This window comes from Mastigoproctus giganteus, chromosome 4, assembly GCF_048544385.1.
Source record: "Mastigoproctus giganteus isolate SK-2022 chromosome 4, ASM4854438v1, whole genome shotgun sequence".
NCBI classification, from domain to species: domain Eukaryota; kingdom Metazoa; phylum Arthropoda; class Arachnida; order Uropygi; family Thelyphonidae; genus Mastigoproctus; species Mastigoproctus giganteus.
The window spans coordinates 80791532-80809849 of NC_143578.1; the positions used below are offsets into that span (position 1 = coordinate 80791532).

Below are 18318 nucleotides of genomic sequence, written 5' to 3' on the forward strand. Positions count from 1 at the left end.
ACTAGTTATACATACAGAAACAAAAGATACATTGAGTTAATCTAAGTCCTATTTTGGAGGGCAGTGTCTTGACTGGTTTATGCCAACAATTAAGATTCAAGGTTAGGCCATCATTTAACTGCAGTGGTGTGCTGGAGACAGCTCGCATAAGCCGGTTGTTAAATTTTCAAGAATTTTGCAAGCCGGTTGTTAAACTGTAGAGCAGCACGCACTTCAATCCACACTGGCTAGTGGCATTTGGGGCAATAATGCTTGTATGTGGTAACATGGAAAGTCCAGCTGGAGCATACTTATTTTGGCACCCTTTTTGCTTCCTTTCTTCCCACTTTTCTTCCTTTCCCTACGTGGCAACTTATGTAGGGATTATCTCGACTAGCAATTTTACAGGAATATTATTCCCAAACAATCAGTCCCATTTTCAAGTGTTGTTAGTCTGCTGGGGTGAAAATTACCATAGTGAAATTAACTAATAATTTCTATTCTATCTACAAAATTGAAACTCTCAATATACATAAACAGAAGTAATTTCTTTGATGTCCCAACTTTGAAATTCATAAAAATCTAACTATCGTGCAAACAGCAAAAATGTATGTTGAAGTATGCTTTTTCTAATTATTCCCATGAAAATCAATCAGGTGTTGACCTTGATTATAGAATGCGTCACTGAATTTGTTTTAATTTCCCGTGTGTGTGTGTGTGCTCTGTCACTGGCTACACGGAGCAATGAGTGACATGGAAGGCCCCATAACTCATGAGCGTGATACAGGGAAAAAAAAATAATAAAAAATGAATGCAACTGTTTCTTGGCATAAGAAACATAACCAAAAGAATTGCAAGGAATTGTTTTTGAAAAACGAAAAGATCATACTTCCTTTCTTCAATGTGTATTGTATCTACTAACACAAAAATCAAGGAAATTCATCTACTGGAAAGGGAAAAAAAATGGTGTAAAACTGATAACACTGCAATACGCATTTAAGAAAAGAAAAGTTTGCTTCATTGTAATTGTTTTTAGAGAACAATATCGGTACAGCACGCTTTCTGGATGTATATTTTTTCTTCTAACGAAATTTACAGAAAATATTTCTATTGATAGCTGCGTTATAAACTTTGAAAACTGGTGTCAAAGGAACTTCGCATGAACATTAGTAAAATAAAACAGTGGTGTAACCAGGACTTTTTGTCAGACATTCACAAAAAAGGTGCAACCTAATGCTAATCTATGTTTTTTATTTTAGGTTTTAAATAAGGTTTCTGAATATCTGTATATGTCTGTATTACAAAAACATTATATTAAATGTGTAAATAATAACAACAAAATATTTTATAAAGTATTATTTTATTAATATATTTAGTACATTTTTTTAATCGTTACATATATATGATATTTTGTATAAAATATAAGCAATACCTATAAAATTATGAAAATAAACATGTGAAACAAAATGAACTGCAAAAATAATACATAAATGAATTATAGATATAAAATTTAATATTTTTAAAAACTTTGAATAAATACTTAAGTTCTACAATGTATATCGCAGTATTACTTTTCTAAAAATGCGGCACAATACCAGATTTCGGTATCAGGAGGATACAATGTGACCCTACCCTGGCTATGCCACTGAACAGTAGTATTCCTTAATTGCATGGAAAGTAATCCATTATACTGTGGGTAGTGAAGAATGTTTTCTGCTTCAAATGGATGGAAAGTACTTGTCAATATTCCATCTGGAAATAATATCAAGTGGCATGAAGACAGTAACAAAGGTGCTTTATTCTGAAAAGTCCCTTGCAGTAAAATCAAACAGGAAGTTACCCTATACATTACCGAAAGTCAGGGCCACCACGCCTTTAATAAAATATACTTTACGTTTAACATTCAATATCAAATTTCTACTTTCTCTCTACCCCAAAATACCTTTTCTTATTGTACTGTTAGGTTTTCACTATCTACAATTATACAAATATACCACAGTGATAGGTACAGTAAATGCTTTTTTTTGGGAAGGTCCACAATGGTACGGCTTATGGGCACCTTTATTAAGAGTCACATATGACATCTGGATGCAATTCATTTCAAAATTTGTAATATTCAATAATTTTGTTTACATAGTTATTTAAGTATGTGCTTATAGTCATTTAACTAAATTTGCATTTTTTTGCTGTCTATTGTTAAGATATTTGCTATATAAAACTTTATAACCATTTTTAGAATTTTAAATTACTCAATGGGACCTTTGTTTAATGAATTCCTTTATAGCTAATTTTTCTATTTAGTGAATTTTTTTGAATTCCCCTTGGTAATTACATTTAAAACGTTTCAACTGAGCGAAGAAAATTTTCATATAATGAACGGATTAGATTAGGACTTAAGGTACGCACTTCTGGCCTTCAAGCAATTTAGGCAATTAGTGCTGCTGCTAAGCACAAATTAAAAGAGTTAAAGGGGTTACCATTCTACAACTTAGAGGTACTTATAAAACTTACCTGACCACCTGTCTCACATGCTGAGAGGTCACAGTGGTAAACAGATCAAGGGGTATTCCCAAATTCTCTAACAGGGCACTACTGTAAGTGCCCTATTAGAGAATTAAGAGAGAGTGATTTTCTTTTCCTGACAAATAATCTGTTGTTTCGCATCATCCACACTTTCTGTAAATTTTCCATATCTCTGTTTACATGGTCACAGAACCTGAATATCTGAATGACCCCAACATTTTAGACAGTTTAAAAAAAAAAAAAAAAAAATTCAAAAAGTAGTGACAATATCAATGATGAGAAAAGGAAAATGAGGCCAACAAAAGTATTAAACCTTCTAAACACGAAATGTTGGCAGCTTTTGAAACTTCATCGAGGCCTGCAGTGTGAAGAAAATGTTCCTGAAAATATGAAGTATGTTAAAACAAATGTGGGCATTTTTTTAATGATTGATGTACGTTAAAATACTGTGTACAAAAGATAACCAAATATTTTTAAAAATAATTCTTAATATTGTCCGCATCATGTATGTATGATAAAAAGATAGTATCTTAATATGTTATGTATTAATAAATTGTTTTGAAATGTTAGAAAATTTATTTCTAGAAAATATACACACTCTGGCAACCAAAATTACTGAGTATATGCATCAACCTTACTTGCCAGGCTCAAGTTTTCCTAATAAGCAATCATCTGTAATTTCAAAATCACTAATTTCATATATCTCAGCCTTACTTGTACAGTCTCTCCTCAGCATGAAGGACCTTTTATCAGTAAAGATTGATGCGAAGTACCTATTTAATTTATCAGCAACGTAAGGTGGGTTATATAAGACTTTACCACACCCAGTATTCAAGAGTCCATTGTGATTTTTCTTCTTCTTTATATTCACATACAGTAGACTCTCGATTTTCCAGGATAGAGGGTAAAAAACAAATCCCAGATAATCCAAAAATACAAAAGTCCCCGACATACGTAAGAGATACGTTCTAAGACTTCTTACTTCGTCGGGTTTTACGTAACTTGGAAAGACTAATAACATATTGCTACTATATTATTATTGACAAATCTGAATTCCGCGCGATACTTGTTAATGTTTGGCCATTTTGATACATCCTTATTATAATGATTCCTTAGAGATTTAACAGATGCACCGTTTTCAAACTTTTGAATAATTTCGGGTTTTTGTTTGCATTTGCCTATCATTTTCATGATTTCTAAACAATAAAAAAAAAAATTCCAACATCCCTAACATAAATAACGAAACAAAATTTGTCCTTTTGTGCTGCAACGGAACACAACAATCGACGCGATGCACTAAAACTAAACACTTGGGGTTTTTTTTTTGTTTTTTTTTTTGAGCGGCGGCTGTGAACACAGCGGGGATTGACGACTTATAATGCCGCTTGTCGCTTATTTACGACTTGCAAAATATCTGTTTATACCTATTCTAATTATTACTTGAATTTTTTGATTTCTGGTTGATTATTTTTATTTTTTTAATTTGGAATCTTGAAGCATCCCGGTTAATCGAGAGTCTGCTGTACATGAAAAACCCCTTGTCCCCATTTTCTGCTCTCTTAGCCAGTGGTTTCCCACACTGTTGTTTAGTTTTTAGGAGCATTAGCAACTAAGGCCATATTGCTCCGGGGATATGCGGTGGTCATTCCCTGATCTTTCCCCATCCTCCGTATTTGGTGGTCACGGGCTCGAACCCCTTCCCACACTAAAGCTTTCTTTAGTGTGGTACTATTACAGATCAACTCTTGTAACTGTTGTAGACTTCAGTACTTTTCATCTCTCTATCTCTGTGTAACTTTTCCATGTTAGCTTTTTCTACTCTATCAGACTGGCCAGCTTTGTATTCATCTATCTCAACATCCTTCTCGTGCCATTTATGTGTTCATGGCTTCCATGATTACTTCCTTTCCCTTTATGATATTCCATTATTCTAATGTATTCACCCTACCTCTGCAATCCACCCAATTAATAGATGCCATGTAGCACCCCTTAAACTGTCACAACCCCCTTTGTGAAATCAAAACACATGCCTTTAGCTACTGCACCATCATTTTTCATCTTCCAACTAGTGACTATATGATCACTACCTTTCAATGATTCCTGCACTGTAAGCTCTATAATGCCATCTGATTTGTGAATAATGATGAGGTCTAAAATATTCTTACCCCTAGTATTTTTTCTAACATGCTGGTACACATAATAATCAACTAGTTTATTTTAAAATTTTGTTCCCCATAGTGAGCTTCCCTCCCACATATTCCAATCAATTAATGGCAGACTGAAGTCACCCATAAGACATTCACACTTGTTTGCCCATTCCAACCGCATGCAGACTCGTCATATTCTTGACAATCCTACTGGCCTGTAGAATAAACACACTCGGAATGAGCCTAATGGAAGGGAACTTGACAAAATTAACTTACACTTGAATTTGATTATTTTATATTAATTTGGAAATCTGAGCATTTTACATCCAAAGAAAGACACCTGTCTGGAAGGCCACACTATCCAGCTTATAGCCAGATAACTCCTCAGTAATAGCACTGATCAAGAGTCACCCTCCCCCATGGGCCATACAGCCCTGGAAAACTGTACTCCCCAGTAAAATATAAGTTTTTGGCATTCTGTGATTAGTTAAAGCTTCGTTCTACAGTGACATTTAGTTTAGTGAGCATGTTCAATTTTTATATATACAGGGTGTTTCAAAAATGATGGTCAATAATTTAAAGGTGAAAAGTACAAACTAAAATAAGCAAAAAAGTCCCAGTGAACATCAGGGCCCAAATGAACTGTTTTCAAGATAATGCACATTTTCTATTAAGATCCACCACTGACTATAGGAGCACTAGTTTAGCAAAAAGTTGTGAATCCTTTGCTAAGGGTGGTTTTATTAAACATAAGATAATACATTTTTAATTTTTGGTTTCAACATCACAGGATTTTATAGATGTTACATGTTACAGGATGTTCTTTCTAACACCCTTCCCTCAACATCAGGCGTTATGCTTCTGGGCCTACCTGCTTGTACTCCATGTGCGAAGCACCCATGTTCTCTAAGGCATTGATGTACCCTGATGAATGTGCACCTGTTGGGCTGCCTTCGGTGGGGAAATGCTTCTTGGTACAAACGTGCAGTCTCGAGTGCACTACCGTTGGCTTTACCATACATGGAGTGCATGTCCACATACTCTTTGTTGCTATAACTTCTTTCCATGTTGACTATCCTTTGACAAGTACTAGTATGCCTGCTACTTCTCAGAGCATTGAAGGGGAGAAAACAGAGAGAATGAGCATAACATAACCTAAACAAACAACTCAGTGGTGGATTCCAACTCTGTACAGTTCACCTTATCAGTGGTGGATCCCAACTAGAAATATGTAATATCTCTAAAACGATTCACTTCAGGACCCATGTTTACTAGGCTTTTTTTGCATATTGTAGTCTGTACAGTTTACAATTCACCTTTAAATTATTGACCATCACTTTTGAAACACCCTATATATACACAACAACATATTTTTTTTCTAAATTTTACCTTCAAAAATGCGGATGCATATTTTAATCTGCAAATATGGTTCTTAAGAAGGAACCAAAACCATTTTAAAGACTCGCCATATTTTTATGCTTAGGGCATTAAATAAGAAAGTAAATTTTTAGTTCCTATTCACAAGCCACAAACCATGCTTCTGGCTAATATATATTAAGCTGGGTGCACACACAGGCATAAAAATTTTCTAATAAATCTTGAAAACAGTACCATTTCAAAACATTTGAACACAACCTCCCCACTGGCATATTCAAGAATATTCCATCTATACCACAGGAAGGGGATTTTTAAGATGCCTTGAGAACTCATTAATGCCTTGAGATTCATTTGGCCTATAACACACACCTACTCTCATTTTTCCTTTCCCAGTGCTTATGTCACACCAAACAGACTCAACATTGCATTGTGCATCAACATCAATTGGATTCATGTCCTTAGATTTTGTGTGTTTCTTTACTAACTGCATAACCCCTTCTCCCTTTCTGTCCTGTCTATCCTTTCTGTAGTAGTGGCATGTGATGCAAGAAAACAAGTGTATGAGCATCAGCCAAAAAAAAAAAAAAAAAAAAAAAATTCACACCATTCCCTCCAAATGCCTGTTCAGTTCCTCCTTAAATTTATTTAACCTATCAACTTCCACAACGACAGATGGAAGTTTGTTCCAGCAATCAACTACCTGCTGGCTAAAGACAAATTTCCGCACATCTATTTTACAACTGTCTTTCCTCAATTTGAATTTATGCCCCCTCAGGTTCGTAATCTGAGCAAGAGGAAAAATCCCAACAGCACTAAACCTTCTCAACCCATTCAAGGCCTTATACACTTCAATCAGATTACATCGCAGTTGCCTAGTCTCCAAATGCTGCAATTTACAGAACTTAAGCCATTGTTGGTAAGAGGATCTCTTCGATCCCCTCACCCATCTTGTTGCCCTCCACTCAGGGGCGCAGCAAGGGTGTTTGCCGCCTGGGTGCAAGAAATAATTTGCTGCCCTTTAGGCCTTTTACATCAACTGTTTTCTCGTCAGTCACTGAAAAGTTAGGGAAGACGAGTCAATTCGTATGCACACGTCTTATTTTGAGGACTAAATGCACAATACGTTATGGGTTTAAATTAACTATATAATATTGATGTAAATACACCAATATTATATAGTTTACCCATAAGTTAAATACATGTAGTAGCATAAAGGCATCGTTTGATTTTATCTCATATTGTGGCTACCTTCACAACGAGATACCAGGTATTACACTACTTCGAATAAACAATGCTTCTCTAATACAGGAGACTACTGTTATTTATTCTCAGTGGGCGCCACCACCCAGATGAGTTTCGGAGCTTGTTGGTTCACTCTTCGGTGGGTGTCTCCCCATTACTTGTTTATAATAATATTCTGTAGAAAATGACCTATTCTTATCATCTAAAAGAAAGTTAAACCTGTTCTAGATCGAGTTCTACTAAAAACATTCTAATACTGTTCATTAACAATTTTAGCCATAACCCTGGATCGTACATATCATTTTCAAAACATTTACTGGTCAAATCTGGAGTATCACCAGTAGAGGTTCCTGTCGTACATTCAACTTTTTATAATTTCTTCAATAGGTGGTTGATTTTCCAAAAAGCAATCTTCTATGGAATTTTGAGTGATGTTTTGTTCCTCACTGATTTTGTCATCATAGAAAGTATCTAACTGTGATTGCGATAATTCTCCAGTTTGACTTTTTGCAGATGCTGGTTTAAAAAAATCTTGAAATTGAAGTAGTAACTTTTTTATACTCTCCTCTTTTTCTAATTTTCTTTTTCGGTAGGCTGCATCGGAAAGTTTATTTTTTCTGTCAGCCATCTAAAGAGAATGATTCAACAAACTGTTGTTTAAATAAATAATATTTAATCAAAAAAAAAAGTAATTATAATTCGTCAAAAATTAAATTTCTCTCCAAAATTATTAAAAATTTAATTTTAATTTTCTGCCCCATTACTTAAGTGACTTAAAATACTGATTAAAAATTATTATTTTAAGTCACTTATTAATTTAAAAAAAAATCTTTTATAATTTTTTGTTGAGATTTTAATATAAGAATTATATAATTTAATGGCCTTTAGCGTCAGTGCCCCTAAATATTCAGCACCTGGGTGCGATGCACCCTTTGCACCCCAGGTCAGCACAGCACTGCCTCCACTGTACTCATTCCAGCAGCTCTACATCCTTCCTAAAATGAGGCCTCCAAACTTGTATGCAGTACTCAAGGTGTGGCCCAACAGTGTCTCATACAAAGGGATAATTACCTCCTTATTCCTGCTAACAAAGTTCCTGTATATTGTTGACATGACCCCATGAGCTACTCTGGCAGCCTGTCTCCACTGCTCTGAAAACTTCATATCTGACTGCACAATTAGCTCAAGGTCTTTTTCATTGTACATTACCCTGAGTGTAGTAGCACACAGTTGGTACATTTCTCTGGGGGTTACTTCTACCCATATGCAGTACTTTGTATTTTTCAATGTTAAACTTCAGTTGCCACTTCTCAATCCATCTGCTCAACTTTTCTAGATCCTGTTGCAGTAGCATACTGACATTAACAACCCTTCCAACCTTTGTATCATCAGCAACCGTGGACATTAAGCCTGATATACCTTCATCAATATAGTTGATAAATATAACTATAATAATAGTTATAATAAAAGATAAATATAAGTCTTCCATTGCTGTAAAACAACAATGGGCCCAACACCAAAACCTGGGGGACTCCACTAATAACATTAGTCCATTAAGAACAGTGTCCATTGATTACCATTCTCTGCTTATTTCCACTCAACCATCCCTTTATCCATAGCAGCAATTTTCCCTTAATGCTATTTTGCTATAATTTATTCAGTAACAATCTCCCACGTGCAACAGTATCAAAAGCTTTCCTAAAATTCAAGTATATGATATCAAAATTAATTTTTGCATCTATTTCCTTTGTGGCCACATCAAAGTATCCAAATTGGGCAGACAAGACTTCCCCCTTAACAAACCCATGCTGTGTCTGAATTATTACTCAAGTCTTGTCTAGATGATCCTGCCATGGTTCATCTAGACAAAAACTTGAGTAAAAATTCAGACACAGCATGGGTTATAATGGACACAGAATGGGCCTATAACACACTCCTACTCTCATTTTTGCTTTCACAGTGCTTATGTCACACCAAACTGCCTCAGCATTGTACTCTCTATCTATATCAACTGGATGCACTTACTTCGATTTTGTGTTTCTAACTAACAGCATAATTCCTTCTCCCTTGATATCCTGTCTGTATACATTGTACTTTCCATATTGCAATTCTGCACTGCTTATATCAATGAACAAGTTCTTGTGACTGAATTGACCTTTTGTGATAGTGATATTGCAGAGTGATATTGATTTTTCTGTCAGTGCAGAAAAAAATACCAGAAAACACTTGCTCCATTTATTTCCGAATTGGAAATATGCACATATATCCAATTCCGAAATAAACATAATAATACAAACGCAGGTGTGAGTGCTTTACTGTCCTCAAACGGTACATCTGAGTTTGGTTATTTTAATTAATTTTAATTTTTTTTTCGCAAGGCAACGCCTGATGCATATACCTAAATTTAATTTTCATTTAAAAAAAATGGCCTGTCAAAACACATTATTGGTTGCTTGTTGTATCTGTGTGTGTTACGATTTCCTTTCTTATTTCCGATTTCCTTTCTTATTGTTCAATTTATTTTTAATTCACATTTTTGAAAATTTTAACCAAAGGCGCGTGCCAAATCTCAAATTTTCATGCATGCGCTAACAGGTTAATGCGTTTCTTTATTTTTATTATTTATTTGTTTAAAGTGGTTACTCCATGAAAATTATGAACCAGACCACTTTGGTCAACGGACTCTGGAGGTTCGCGAATTGTTCGAAATTTATCAGTATTTAAAAACCGAAAAAATTTAGAGCATAGAATGAATACTGTGTGTTTTGGGGTGGGTCGGTGAAAGTATTCAACTTCTTCAAGCTAAAAGGGGTTCTTATTCACTGAAGTTTGGGAACCGCTGAACTGGACCACAACTTCTAAAACTGAAAACCTACAAAGCAGTTTTCGATTAATTAAGCAGTATATTAACTTATAACAAAATTTGTATCAATTAAGTACATACTCAAAATAAAACTAAAGCCCTCTAAAGAAAATTAAATGTTCTTTTAAATTTATATTATACTCACAACACGCATTCATAAACATGCCAGCACGCATCCTATTAGAAGGGAATCAACACAGCTAATCATTCCTCCATCCTTTGACACGTAAAAAGATTTTAATAACCATGCGCACTGAAATATTATTATAAATCATTATTGCATAGGATACCGCACCGTATGGGTTTAAATTCTGCACCTGAAAAGAAATTCAGTTAACTTTCCAATGAACCTCCTTCAAAGTCGGTAGATGGCGTAATATTAAAAAAAAAATGTAAAATTACTGGATAGGCGCTCCAGGAGAGAGATGTGAGCAGAAATTCAATATGTGACGGATTGTGCTGTACCGGGCAGTTACTATTAATTGGCACTGTAATAATGAAAGTCAAAATAAATTAATTCAAGTTAATAATTATAATTAAAAAGTCATAGTATGCTATAGCCAGCCAACTTCACTATAACTGTTTTATTGCAACCGATTTACAAACACAAATGATTTTTCTTCTTCTTCTTCTTCTTCTGCTTTTTTTTTTTTTTTTTTTTTGTGGCAGCGTAGGGCACAATCCGGCAGTGTGCGCAAAACGTCCGTGCACGTTACCACAGCCAGTATCAAAAATCAAAAGAAACAGACTTTAAATAATATTTATTATTATTTTAAAACTTTTCCTCCTTTATGGGATTTTTCCGCTAGGTTACGGATATTGGTACCATGTGCATGGGGGGGAGGGGGGAATTGTTACCGGTTACTATTATTATTGTTATTACTATTGGTCAAGGAACTCTATTACTATCCAACAAGTGCTCAGAATCGCAACTTTCAGGAATCCCATGTACGTATGCTCTGGGAGGCATATTACTGCTAGGTTCTTATGGAAGCTCTTTGGCACCACCAGGTTCATTGACTTCCTGTCTTAGGTCTGTGTACCTTCAGGTAGGTAGCCATTTCCTTCTTGCCGAAGAAGGTCAAGTCTGGTCTGATCCTCTTATCCATTATTATGGTACGGTTCCAGTATAGTTTGTGAGTAGGCAGCTAGTACAGCCTGAGGCTCGAATTTGTAATATGGTACACTTTCTTTGATCAGATGGTATTTTTGCGCTGGCTTCTGATGTTAACTTTTGAGGCGACCTTATTGTGTTTGAGAGTGTTGACATTTATAATTGACCTTTATAACAATCAAAAATGGCACGTTTTTCAAAGTCATCACTGTCCCTTCTTACCTTCTCTATCCAAATAACTACTGATTTTGTTCTCTCACATTCAATTTTTTTTTTTTTTTTTTGTCTGTTATACTCTATTTCACTGTTTATAAAAAATTCTGAACAATGCATGATTATTATTATTATTATTGCTCTTTATATTATTTCTCCCAGTTGGGGAAAAATTGTTGTGACCGGTATTGCTACCAAGTACACAGGGTGGCTGTTGTTATGTCTGGTGTTACTGTTGGTCGAGGAACTCTCTGACTATCCTACAGGTGTTCAGGATTGTGTCAATCCTGGCTCATGGTCTCCCACCGCCACCGCCAGAGGGGAAGACCGTTGCCATGAAAGGGTGTACCTGGTCAGCAATGATGTTTAGATAAAAAAAAAAACAAAAAAAACCTACTATTTTTAGACTACCCGAATATGGGTCTTCGGCACCATACCTCTGGTTGACACGACGATCGGGATGTTATTATTATTGCTCTTATATTATTTTTCCCTGATTGGGGATTCTACCTCGTGACGGGTATTGCTACCAAGTACACAGGGTGGTTATTGTTACGTCTGGTCTTACTGTTGGTCGAGGAACTCTCTGACTATCCTACGGGAGTTCAGGATTGCGACTTTCTGGAGTTTCTTGTAGGCGTTCACTAGGAGACCTATTATTAGTAATGGAGGGGGTGGGGGAACCGTTTTGGTCATTGTTCCTTAAATTGAAGAGTACGAAGATCGCTGAAAATTTGGAACTAGGTTACAGTTCGAGGTTACTAAGCTTGCGTCACCTCCCCAGTCAAGTTGCCCGATAGAAGCGTGGCGACCGCGTTATGTCGGTCGCCTCTCTATATCCCAAATGTCAGCCACATGGTGACCATGCGGTCTGACACAAAGAATACAAATAGTGACGCTTCTAACCAGCCAAATTCCCAACAAATCACAGAGAAAGTTTCTCGCCTTTAGAGTCCACTGGAGTTGAGGAATCACTGTATATACTTTTGATGAGAAAAACACCTTAAACTGAAATCCACGACCGTGAAATGAACAACGTGTCTGGCAGACATATTGACGATCGTGAAGGCGGCCATATTGGCTCTACGCATGCGGGCTACATACAGGCACAACGCTATCATATGTAAGAATTAAAAACTCACATAAATTCTTTAGATCCGCACAGAATTTCACATAAAATCACATAAAAAAATTTTATGATTTTTAAAATCATAAATTCAGTACCGTAAGTTCTTCAAGTCCAAATCTTTGGCGAACAGTAAATCCATGTTTAATCAACACTAAAATCACTTATTAATCAGGGCACATAGAAACAGGGCTGCACGGTCGAAATCTCACTAAAAAAAAAAAAAAAAAAAAATGCACGGTAACACCAAGGTATTCAACCGGTACCAGATCGGGAACCAATAGGAACTGGGTAGTTGAACTAGACCCATCTGCATGGCAACAGCTGAAAAACTGCAACAGAATATATATAGAATGAGGATCCCACCGGTTCCGGGAGCATGCAGCGGTGCCGAAATGCTTTCGGTGCTGCAAGTTCGGACACACCACCCACACCTGTACTCAGACAACGCCTACTTGCGGCCATTGCTCTGGCAAGGGCCATGAGTACAAAACTTGCCCCAACAGGGAACAGGATCCAACCTGTGCCAATTGTAAAGCAGCCAAAATGGAATACACACATTCGATCAGAGATCCAAACTGCCCGGTCTATATCAAAGCAAAGGGTCAATACCAAAAGAGAACCGACTATGGAGACAAACAATAAGAAATATAATACATCCAAAATAGAGATCATCCAACAAAATGCGCAAAGAGCCAGAGCAGTGGCAGAACAGCTAAGGATAAAAGCTGACGAAATCAATGCAGACATTCTCATACTCCAGGAGCCGTACACCCACTCTAAACGGGTGTGTGGATACCCAATCACATATAAGATAGTACACGATGAGGAAGATACCCCTTGGGCGGCGGTAGTGGTACGCAACCCAGACTACACAGTCACGAAAGTTAAACAACTATGCTCGTCATGGGCAGCTTGTGCCCACGTATTGACGCCACTAGGCCAGTTCTACATAGTGGCACTGTACTGTAGACCAGGGGAGGACATTACCCCAGCTACACAATACCTTCAAGTTTTGGTAGACTTGCTCCCAGACGAGAAAATAATCATAGGGGGAGATGTCAATTGCCGATCCCCCACCTGGCACAGCCTGACTCCGGACAGAAGCGGAACTCGGAACGGGCAAATACTAGACGAATATCTTTCTAACTCCCCGATCATGGTACTAAATCGGCCACACCAACTGCCCACGTTCTGTAACACACTGTGGGAGGCCACGATCGACGTCACGCTGTCCACTAGGAACGTTGCAGGCTATATTAAGGATTGGCTTGTTCGGGATTCGTGGACAACGTCCGATCACAGAGTGATTACCTATCAGATAGCAAGGTCACTTGACAGAGCCCCAATATCCAAGCAAATACAGAGCCGATATGCCATCCGCAAAGCAAATTGGGAACGTTTTAAGGAAATCCTAATACCAGCAACGGCCCAACATCTAACTGAGACAAATCAGCTCGAGGAACCCAATAAAACCCAAACTAAAGTAACCAAGATAATAACAGAAGCCAGCAACGCAGCAATAAAAAGAAGAAGCCCGATCCGGGGGGCTGTCCCGTGGTGGACCCTGGAAATTCAACAGCTCAGACGGGAAACAATTACAAGAAGAAAACAATTCCAGCGGGCAAGGCGTACATGGCCGGCCCATGAGGTTGAAGCTTTAAGGGAAAGATATAGAGAAGCCAGAAACAGCTACACAAATGCGATCGTCAAGAGTAAACGCAAGGCCTGGGAGACCTTTGTAAGCACAACAGGGAACACCGAACCCTGGGGTGTGGTATACAAGATAGTGACGAATAAACTTCCCAGGGGGGAAGTCATTTCAACCACCCAGACACCACAAGGTGATTATACCACCACGTGGCAACAATCTATAAGCAATATATTGGATGCCATCTTCCCGAAACCAATAGAGCCATCACTGCCAGAGCAACTTATCATCTGTCAAGTTAATGAAGTTTACTCAACAGACACTCAGGAGCCACCCTTCACACGGGATGAACTACAACAAATGGCAACCACGATAAGAAATAATAAATGTCCAGGCCTGGACTACTTAGAACCCGAAATTATTAAGAAGACCGTGGAGATCGTTCCAGACCTCCTCTTACACCTATATAACAGCTGCTTGGCTAAGGGCATATTCCCCAAAAAATGGAAGACAGCAAAGATAAAATTAATCGCCAAAAATTCGAACAAACCACCCCACCTGCCAAACTCCTATCGGCCAATAGCCCTACTGCCGGTTGCAAGCAAACTGCTTGAAAGACTACTCTGTACAAGGATAAATCAGCATTACCAGGCAGCGAAACTCACAGAGACATCGCAATACGGATTCAAGAAGGGTTCGTCTACTGTGGAAGCCTTGCGTAGCCTATCGGAATCAGCAGCAAACTGCAATAATAAATATCTTCTAGCCATCTCTGTTGACTTCGCTGGGGCGTTCGACACCATTTGGTGGCCGAGCGTACTGGCAAGACTAAGGTTGGCACATGTGCCGATCAACTTATATTCCATAATTAGGTCTTATCTCTCCGAGAGACGCATCATCGTGGAAGCACCTTATGGTAGAGTGAATCGTGATGTCCACAGAGGCTGTCCCCAGGGTTCTGTTCTGGGGCCGCTCCTGTGGAATATGGTTTTGGATGGGTTCTTGGCTTTGCACCTTGGTGATGTGCGCTCCCAGGCCTTTGCTGATGATTTGGTCCTCACCATTGCTGCAGATAGCCGGGCCCAGCTAGAGGAAAAGGCCAATCAGGCAATGCTGATATTGCAAAACTGGACCAGCGCCCACTGCCTGACGATATCAACAACAAAGACGTCCTCCGTCCTGCTAAAAGGCAAGCTTGATATACGTAGACCGCCACAAATAAAGGTGGGACCTACCACAATAAAATTAGTGACCCAGTTAAAATATTTAGGAGTTATACTGGATGGTAATCTTACTTTTAAACACCATCTAACTTATATCAGAGCCAAAATCAAAAGATACTCTGGATTGGTGGCTAGGATCGTCAAGCGGGACTGGGGGTTAAACCAACGCACCCTGTCATTGTTTTATAAAACAACCTTCCTACCGATCATCACTTACGCCTCAGCAATATGGTTTTCCAAAACAGGAACTGTAGTAAACGGACGCATTCTTGATGCAACGCAAAGAACAATCCTACTGACAGTTACACGTGCTTGTAGGACAACCAGTACCCACGCGCTGCAGGTCTTGGCAGGAGCTCTTCCCCTTGACTTAGAGATCATGCGTTGGGGAATGAACTACCACATAGAGAAAGGAATACCTTGTACATACCATGGCTATACTGTGGACGTTAATGCACCACAAAAAAATGAAAAGGCAAGGCTGCAAAAACACCTGATGCAAGTTTGGCAGGAGCGCTGGGCCAACTCAAATAAGGGAAATATCACCAGGAAATTCATTCCGAACATCGACAGGATGTACCCCAGTCCCCCAACTTGGTTTCAACCTGGCTTATACACCACCTATTTATTGACTGGTCACGGGGCCTTTACAGCCAAGCTGGCAGCGCTGGGGATTGAGGTGGATCCGAGATGTGCCTGTGGGGAGCTTGAGTGCTGGGAGCACATTATGTATGATTGCACCCATTATGAGGACCTCAGGTGCAGACTGATCACTGCAATACACTACCTCCCCAAGAACTTGGAATCACATCTATTGGACTCACTTGAGGAATACAGGGAGCTAAAGGAATATGCCCAAAAACTGTTTGGTAGGCGTAAAACCTTGATAGCCATCTACAGAAGATAAAAAAAAAAAAAAAAAAAAAAAAAAACACAGAATATGCGTGGAGAGGACTCAAGGAGAACCTCACCCAGGAACCTGCTTACTACTAATCATCTAAAACCAGCGATCGCAAGAATAACCCCATGGAGCTGTGGATCTTCCAATGATGAAGAGAACCACAGCCATAGCTAACAGACCAACAATGGACCTGACCAGTGTTCATAGCTGAGGAAAAATATGGCTACCAATGACAGAGAAGACCAACGAAGATAGAGAAACTCCAAGTTGCTGCCTCAACGGAGCCATATTGGCTCTATGCTCTGCACTCTCTTGTGCAGTGCAATTCTTTTACTCCCACACCCGGCAGGGGAGGGAGGTGACGGCTTGCTGTCGCCTCTCTTCCCTGCCACACCATTTCTTCCCTCTGCTGGGGCATGGGTATGCCTCACTGAAAAATTGGGGGTCACCTACCCTATCGACCCTCTTCTTCCTATTTCACCCACCAGCCTCCATTCTCCCCTCCCAGCACTTTTTCTTGCACAGCGTATAGCCCTACACGTCCAAATTTAAATACACCAAAAAATTTCGCCCAACCTTTTAGGCACTTCAGAAACAGGCTTTCAGCGTCAAACCCCATATTAGTGCTTTAATGTAAGTGATTTAAAATCAACCGCGGTCGTTCCAATTTTTTTTTTTTTTTTTTTTTAAGGTCCTAGCCACTAAAATCCCAGGAAAGTAAGTGGCAGGACCTGCCAGAGTACAATTGACTCAATGGTAACACCCGGCTAGCCTGCACGTGGCGAGGTATGGACAACGTCTGGTCCCATTAGGGGCCTGGCGGCCAATAAGCCGGATAAACAATGGGCACAACATATAACACTACTCATGACCCACACACTTCTAAATCTCTGGCTTTGACAGGGTACTGTCACCGATACATAGAACATTCGCGGAGATGGGAGAAATCCCAGGAGCCGCTAGACCCTCAATATACCTCATACCTCATACCTCATAGAAACCTTGCATGAGACTCGCAATTTGGCCGTCATTCAGTGTAGCCACGTGTTCTGGAGCTCCTGAATGTTGAGTTATATTAATGTGTTTAAAGTATTTTCTTCCACTGGAAAAGTGTGCCAGCTAAAAGAACTTCGCAAGTGGATTAAGTGGGTAAAAAATTTTTGTTATTACGAGGGTTATCTGGTCTGTACTCTCTCGTCATAGACCAAATCCCTTTAGGCTTAGCATTCTGCTAACGCTTTGCTGTAGTCAAACACGCATTGTTGGCAGTTAGGCCTAGTGGATATTGCTGGGAATACGATACGTACAGTACATAAAGTTTTGGTATCAGTGGGTAGCTCTCTTCTCCAGCTTCTGAAACAAGTACCAACAGAAGACTGAAGCATACAGATGGTGTTGGAAGAAAGAGGAAATTGGACTGGATGTACAGGTGACCTTTTGTGACTTTTCGTTAACTATATTTAGAGATATGAACGTTTTTAAGAAATTTTCCTATGTAAACCAGTACAGCAATATGCTGGCAGTATATGTTTAGAATAATCGTTTTGATTAGAGCGGACCAAACTTTGGAAGCCCTAAAAACCTACAAAATAATCTCTTTGACCTGTATGCGTGTAGCGGGTATTGTTCACCAGCATATTACAGCCACAAACTGATATAAAGATTGACAACCCCGATAATCCGCACGTCTAAATATCCGGAACCTTTGCTGATATGGATAGCAAAAATCACAAACTGAAAGAAACCCAGCCAAAAGGGCAGGACGACGAGATAATCCCCCCCTAGAACAACAAGAGGACACAGAAGACGCCTGTCCTGGGACCCCCCAAACACAAAGCAAGCGTAAAAACAAAAAGCTGTTAACAGCGAAAATAGAGCGGGGAACACGCTCCCAAACTGAGAATAAGGACACTCAGGAAAATGTCAATGCGAACGAAGAAACAAACAATGAAAAGCAGC

General features: G+C 38.7%; 1 protein-coding gene across 1 annotated transcript in view; it reads right to left on the reverse strand.

Moving 5' to 3' along the window:
• The window catches only part of LOC150086865 (UDP-N-acetylglucosamine transporter-like), a 103136-nt gene extending 92691 nt beyond the window's left edge, over positions 1-10445 (reverse strand). Inside the window, exon 1 of the mRNA XM_090372303.1 lies at positions 10277-10445. The gene's annotated coding sequence lies outside the window, so the exon portion shown is untranslated. The remainder of the gene's footprint in view (positions 1-10276) is intronic.
• Positions 10446-18318: the final 7873 nt, after the last annotated feature.